The sequence below is a fragment of the Capsicum annuum genome, chromosome 11 (genome assembly GCF_002878395.1).
Source record: "Capsicum annuum cultivar UCD-10X-F1 chromosome 11, UCD10Xv1.1, whole genome shotgun sequence".
Taxonomy (NCBI): Eukaryota; Viridiplantae; Streptophyta; class Magnoliopsida; order Solanales; family Solanaceae; genus Capsicum; species Capsicum annuum.
Window position 1 is genome coordinate 195,248,799 of NC_061121.1, and position 7,773 is coordinate 195,256,571.

Consider the following 7,773-nt stretch of genomic DNA (forward strand, 5'->3'; position numbering starts at 1 on the left):
ACATATATACGTTACATATTATACTGCTTTAAAAGATATACACACATTTATACATTCAATATATACTACTTAATATATTACTTTAAACAAAATATATACAACATATATACATTACATATTATACTACTTTTAAAAATATACACATATGTCAATACTAGTAGTTTAAGTAATATTTGCTATCATTATTTTTCAATATATCATATATGCTTATTATGCTTATGTAAAGTTTGATAGTAATATATATAAAGTATTTAATTCATATAAGATATTCAATTTAAATGAAAAAACTATGTAAAGAGTGGATGAACCTTGTATTTGGTTGATTGCAAAATCATTAAAAACTTATAAGTTACAAGATTGCAATTACGTCACACTAATTTCACAAAGTTAAATACTTAAATTGAAATATAAAAAATTCAATAGATTAAATGATTAATTGACAATTCTACAAATTTTGCATCATTTTTTTCAATTCATTCTTGTTAATATTAATGAGAATTGACGAAGGACTATCAAAATCCATGGGGCTAAAGCCATGCATTGAACTTGATTTTGTTAATTTCTCCCTTGAATTCATAATTTCTTCAAGATCTTGTTTGTCTGTCGGCCCCACGTCCATTCTTTGATTTCTTTATTCCATTCTAATCCAGTCTCTAAGGCAAAATAGAGAATTCATGGCATTGCCTTTCAATGAGTGTCGGTTGTCTCCAACTGCTCATCCTTGATTTAAAGCTCTCTCTAATGCAACGGTTGACATTGGAACATTCAATATATCTCTACGTAATCTTGAAAGTATAGGATATTGTCTTTTATTCTTCTTCTACCAATCCAGCATGTTGATCCTTGTTCTACGATCTTCTGTAGGTTGTCTAAGATAATACGTAAGCTCTTCCTGACAAATGACTCTGGGTGCTGAAAGCAACACCCTAATTCAAATATTTAAATAAAAAACATAATCAAGAAAACTACTATGTATCTGTTTTTTAGAAGATGATGGCTCCTCGGGAGGGTGGGGAGAGGGAGTTTGAGTAATATGTGCCTATAAAGCATTATCAAGTAAATCAGCATAATGATTGTATAATGACTTGATGTAATTGTTCACATCAGACATAGAAGTAAACATAGAAGGTTTTTCTTCGAGCTGTATATCTAAAACATTATAAATAATAAAAGTAAATTCGGACGTAGTACTATATTTCATACATGAATTTATTATAGCACCAACCAAGTAATAGGAAAAAATAGATAAAAATATTTTAAAAAATTTTCAGTCATTACATCAATAGCATCTTCATAACCTGATTTATTTTTATATTCGTTAAGAAATAAAGAAATGTAAGCTAAATAAGCTAAAATATTACAAACAATAGGATAATAAGCAGCAGAAAATTCAATCATAGTTCGATAATTTTTTTTCAAAAATTTAACAACATCATCAATCAAACCCAATCTGAATCATGTAACATACACTCAGGAAAAGAATCAAAAAATTGATTAAAAGTGGTAGTAATAGAAACTTTATAAATAAGGCAAGTTTTTTAAAAAAAAGCATAAATAGCATTCCATCTAGTATCTACTTCTTCAGACATTAATATTGGTCTAACTCTACTTTGATGATATTTAATTTTAAATTCTGCAAGTCTAAGCTTTCTATGATTTCCTTGAATAAAGCCGAACGCAAGCCTAACTTTTTCAATACCAAGCTCAAAGTAATCAAGATCATCATTTACAATTAAATTATATCTATAACAGTGGGAAAGTTCAACTTTTAATAATTCAACTACAGCCATGTTATTAGATGCATTACAAAAAGATAAACATAAAACTTTATTTTCAATACCATAATATCTTGCAACTTTTGAAATAGATTCAAAAATAAATTTTTCAGTGTGTCTATGGTTTTCATTATAAAAAAAATGCTAAAATCCATTTTTGCAAAGCAAAATTACTATCTATCCAATGATAAGTAGTTGTTAAATAATTATTTTTATTAACAACACGACCAAGATCAAAAGTTAGAGAAACTCTACACGGAAGATTTTTTAATAATATAGATAAATTATAAACATATTATGCATGGAGTCTAAAAATATCGGACTAACAAGTACTTCTAGGAATAGCTTCAAACATAGGATTATAAATTGCTTGAATATAATGAATAAAAGCTTCCGAAGAAGCAAAAGAGAAAGAAAAACAATCCATAACTATCATTTTTGCTAAATCTTCACAATCCTTCATTTTATTATAATTCTGAAGTAATTTACCGATTTTTGTGTCCAATCTAGTTTGAGTTGGGCTCTAACAGTCCCCCACCTTTTGCCGCAACTAGCTCTATTGGTGATTTTCTTGCAAATGTCTCATCAACTAGCCCTTACCCCTTTTATTACCTCTGGTCTTATGCTCATATAATTCCTGACATTGCATTGCACCTTAGTAGTTCCTTCTACACGAGTATAAAATTGAACCACAATACTAGTTTTTTTTTATGAAATTTTGCAGGGGGTTGGGGAGGAAGATTACCCGATTTAGATCGAATATTAATATTTCCAACTTCGGGTGTATCACTATTAGCATTATCATCTCCATCTAAATCAACTACATCTACTTCATTCTCTTCTTCTATACCATGATTTTCTTAAGCTTCAAAAAAATTAATATTGGGAGCACCTACACCTCTTTCATTCTCAAAGGGTTCGCTAATTGGTACCGGATGCCCATAGTATATCGAGTACTTGAACTACCTCTACCGAAGCCGAAATTAATTAGCTTTTTTACAAACATTTTTGGGATAAAAATTTCTAACAATTTTACCGACTTTTCTTAATTTATCCATAGTACAAATTAAACTAAAAAATATTTAAAAAACACAAAAATAATAGAAATAAATATTCAACAAAATAATACACTAATTAAAAATTAAAAGTTAGAGATGGAATAACAATACCAAATTTTTGAAGTAGTTGAAAGTTGAGAGGCTTTTGAAACATCCACTTTATATTTGTAATTGTATAATAACAAAATAAAATTGAGCACTTTATGAGATAATTAGAATAACTGAGAAAAATTGAGAGAATGAGATTGTAAGTTGTGTGAAAAAAGGTTGAAATTTTAAGATAAACAGATTGAAATAGGATTTATATAGACCCTTAACATAGCATATCTAAAGAATAATATTAAACCAACTGAAAACTTGATACACCCTGGGTTTTTGGCCCTTGAAAAATTCTTAAGCTTTGAACTCACTGTCCTAGTAACGACTTATCATACAAGCCATATGGTGTGGTTACAGGTTAGGTGACACTAGTAATAAGGTGTCCAGTAAATGGTGGTTGGCATTCTTCTATGGTAAGAAATTGGTGGCACAAGTCGTTAGTAGTAGTGACGAGTTGTTAGGACGATCCTTAATCAAATCAAAAACTTAGTAACTTAACTTGGATCTGAGTACGGGTGACTTACTAAGATCCGTGAGGATAGGTTGCGAGTGGAAGGATTGAGTCATATGTTACCCAACGTCCAATCCCCTAGATTCTGTCTTGGGTACGACTAGACCATACGAGTCATATGGTCAGGTGTAATACCCCGTACTTTTTTCTAGCTTGAAATCATCTCAAGAATGTTAGAAACTTACTTTGAAAGATGAATCCATTTTTGTACACGTGGAATTTCTAAGTTTTTCACTTTTTGTTAAGTGGGAAATTGAATAAGCTTTCCATCGATACCCATTATGTCAAAATCTATCATCGGAAGAGAAAGTTATGGCCGAAATACAGAAGGTAGTTAAAACTACCCAGGTGCAACGGTGAGACCCGACGGACCATCGAGCTAGCAATGGACCGTCGCCCAAGACGTCACAGCAGAGGCAGTGATACCATATTCTATCTAAGTGCGATGAATCAGGCCGATGGACCATCGAGCTAGCGACAGACAGTCGCCCAAGCCATTGTAGGAGAGGCAATGAACCCCTATTCTGCCCAGGTGCGACGGTCAGGACCGACGAGCCGTTGACCAAGTGACGGACCATCGTACACTTCATTCAGCTATTTAAAGTCGTTTTTAAAAGGGATTTTTTTTGATCTTTTACCACCCCTTTTTATACCTAGTTATATCAGACCAAGGCTCATAAATTCATTATTCTTCTGCAACATCAAATTAGGATTTTCTCTTAAAGATAATCTCCAAGAACAAGATCCAAATAATTCTTCAAGAAACTAAGAGATTCCAAGTTCTTCAAGTCCAAGAATTTCAAGAAACTCACAACCTAGATATGTCATGTGTTGATTCATGGGTTCCTTTCACCCATAAAACTCAAGAATCTCTTTTCAAAATACAAGATTTATGTATTTATGAATGTTCATGATTTAAATATAATTGAAATTCATGTTCATGATGTTGTGGGGTTTTGATTCATGTTTTAAATTCCATATTCCAATGATTGATCCTAGTATATGATGATTTGCATAATAATCATGATAAACCCTTCAAATTTGCAAATTCATCTATGCAACCATGACAATTAGATCTATTGATGATGGTATACCCAAAGTATATTCCCCATGTATTTGATTAAATGCCAATGTGAAGGAAAAGTGCCATACTTGTGTGATAATATGAAATCCCCATTTATGTACAAATTTATGCATGTCAAATGTTTGATGAAATGATTTAATTAGTGAATTATGGATACATGTGTAGCCCTTGTGGTGCTTTAGAACTTGTACTTTATGAAATCTCCAACTTATTATATTTTGGATTGTTGATGTAGGTCATGTATTCAAGAAAGTCATGCTTTGTCAGTTTCTTCCCGTCGAGTCCTGGGGGTACTTATACCCAAAAATTTAGCTGTGTGCCTAGAATTAGTATCATGTTTTCAAGATACTGTTAGTCAAGTCATGATCCATAGAAATCAGTCAGTCTCATGACTTAGGAAAACTCAGTAATCTTAGTAGTATTCTATCAGTCAACAAAACTCAGTTAACTCAGTCTAGTTCAGTTCAGTTAATCAAGTTCAGTGTCTATTCAGATGGGAGTAGAAATTAGCATCGAGTGAACCCAAGGATAGGAACCCACCTGTTATATGAGGGTGTGATTCTTAGAAGCAATCCTTGCATTCCATAACTACGTAGACAACGTAGGTTGAGACATCATATCCTGTTATATGAGGGTAGATGAGGTGGCTCAACCTATTAATGAGGGTTCCCACTATTCTCACTAGAGTCACCTATTATATAAGGGTTACTCACAGATTAGCCTTACCAGTGGCAAGGTATTGACACCCTTCTAATTAGGGTTACAGATTGGACCCCAACTCAGCTATATTGTATTATTTGGGGCATGTCATTAGATAACTACTTCCTATAGTTTTAGTTAAAGAATCAAGACTGTAAGATACAGTCATTCAGTCTCAGTAATAGAACTCAGATAGTTCTACAAAATTCAGGACTGTCAGATACAGTCAACTCAGAATAGAACAGAACTCAACTAGTTCCATCAGAAACTAGACTGTCCGATACAGTCGCTTAGTATTAGTTATTTTAGTTATACAGTTATTAGTATCTTATGTTATCATTACTGAAATTTAGTAATCATGTTAGTACGAACTTAGTTATAGTTATTATGTATTTATGCATGTATTCTCATGTTCATGTTATTCAGTTAGTTAGTATAGTTCATGCATGTGAACCCTTTGCATTCAACCTACCTCACGTGCATACCATTATATTCAAACGTACTAACACATTTGAGTTATGGTGTTTTATACCATAGTTTCAGAAGCACGAGCTCCAGAGCATCAGTAGCATTCCAATCTCAGCAGTCAGAGTTAGCAGTGAGTCTTCATCCTTCGTGGACATGACCATTACTTTATTATCTCATTAATTAATTTATTTTAGTAGTTGGAGTTACTTGGGGACATATCCCATCAACTTCTTATTCAGACATTTAGAGGCTTTTAGACTAGCACGTTCAGACAGTTATGTTAGTTGTTTTGGTATTGACATACCATATCTTCAGATGTTAGTTTTTATTAGATCTTTAAAACTTATGGCCTTTCAGCCTTTATTTCTGTATTTATATAGTATATTATGCAGTGTACAGGTATAGATATCAGTCATGGGTTAGCTTGTGGTCCTTCGGAGTCATGAGCACTGTGTAGCATTCTAGGTGCCAAATTCGGGTCGTTACAAACTTGGTATCAGAGCCTAATGTTCAATAGAGTCCTATGATGTCTGAAAGTCACATCTGGTAGAGTGTTATACTTGGGTGTATTGCATGCCACATTTATGTGCAGGAGGCTATAAGATGTTTTAGGAACAATTTTTCTACCTTCAATATTCATGTCCTGCCAGTGAGCATAAGCTCAAGCTAATCTCTCAGTCTAATCTTTTTATCCCTTTCTTCTACAGAACATACCTCCTAAAATAAGAAATAAGAATCAGTCAGCCCCACAGCCCAAAGATCCTTTGGACGAACATATTTCTTATGCAGAGTTCAGAGCTGTATTTACTACTCTTGCTCAGTCCTTTCCTGCTCAAAATGAATGATAAGCTGTCGTTCCGGCCAACCCAGTGGCCAATTCAGCTGCAGCCAGGATTTGGGACTTCACCCGAATGAATCCTCCATCCTTTCTCGCGTCTAAGTCAGATGAGGACCCTTAGGTATTTCTTGATCAAGTTCAAAAAGTTATGGATTTCATGGGGGTTACTTCTAGTGAGAGTACGAATTTAGATGTATATCAGTTGTATGATATTGCTCACACTTGGTACAAACAGTGGAAGTCAGAGAGGGCTGTAGATGGAGGTCCTATTGAGTGGGAGGAGTTTGCTACTGCATTCTTAGATAGATTCTTTCCCCTAGAGATGAGAGAAGCTAAATGTTTAGCATTTATCAACCTCAGGCAAGATAACATGACGGTGAAAGAGTATTCTCTTAAGTTTACTCAATTATCCAGATATGCTCTTCATGTGGTTGCAGATAGCAAGGCTAAGATGAGTAAGTTTGTTTCTAGGGTGAATGATAGTGTAGTCAATGAGTGCAGGCCTACGATTTTGAATAATAACATAAACATAGCCAGGCTTATGACCCATACTCAGCAGATAGAAGAGCAAAAGATTAAGATGATGGAGAGGCAGAATAAGAGAGCAAGGACATATAGTTTCAACTTTTCTCAGCCCAAATCAGAAGGAGGAAACCATTCTTATTTTTGTCCAAAGTCAGCAGTTCCAATTCCTTCTTCAGCTAGCAATCCAGTTCCTAGATTCAGAGACGGTAATAGAGATAGAGTGCTGGGCTCTAAGTCTTAGGGTAGTATTAGTAGCGCCCACACCTATCCTCTTTGCCAGACTTGTGGCAAGCACCATCAGGATATTTACAGAGCTGATAGTGGTATTTTTTTTGGATGTGGCAAGCCAGGCCACAGATTTAGAGACTGTCCTTAGCCAGGTACTCAAAGTCAGCAGAACTATTCCCTAACTCAGTTCGGTCACCTAAACCAGCAGGGTGCCACCTCCATTGCTACTAGTGGGCAACGTCTAAATCAACTTTATGCTCTCCAGTCCCAGCAAAATCAGGAAAATTCTCCTGATATGGTTACTGGTACGTTAGAGATCTTTCATGTGCATGTTTCTCTTTTCTAGATCTAGGAGCTCTTTTGTCTTTTGTTACTCCCTATATAGCAGAAGATTTTGGAAACAGTGCCAAAATTCTAGAAGAGCCCTTTTCAGACTCTACCCCAGTGGGTAAAACTATCCTAACCCGACGGGTATACAAGAATTACCC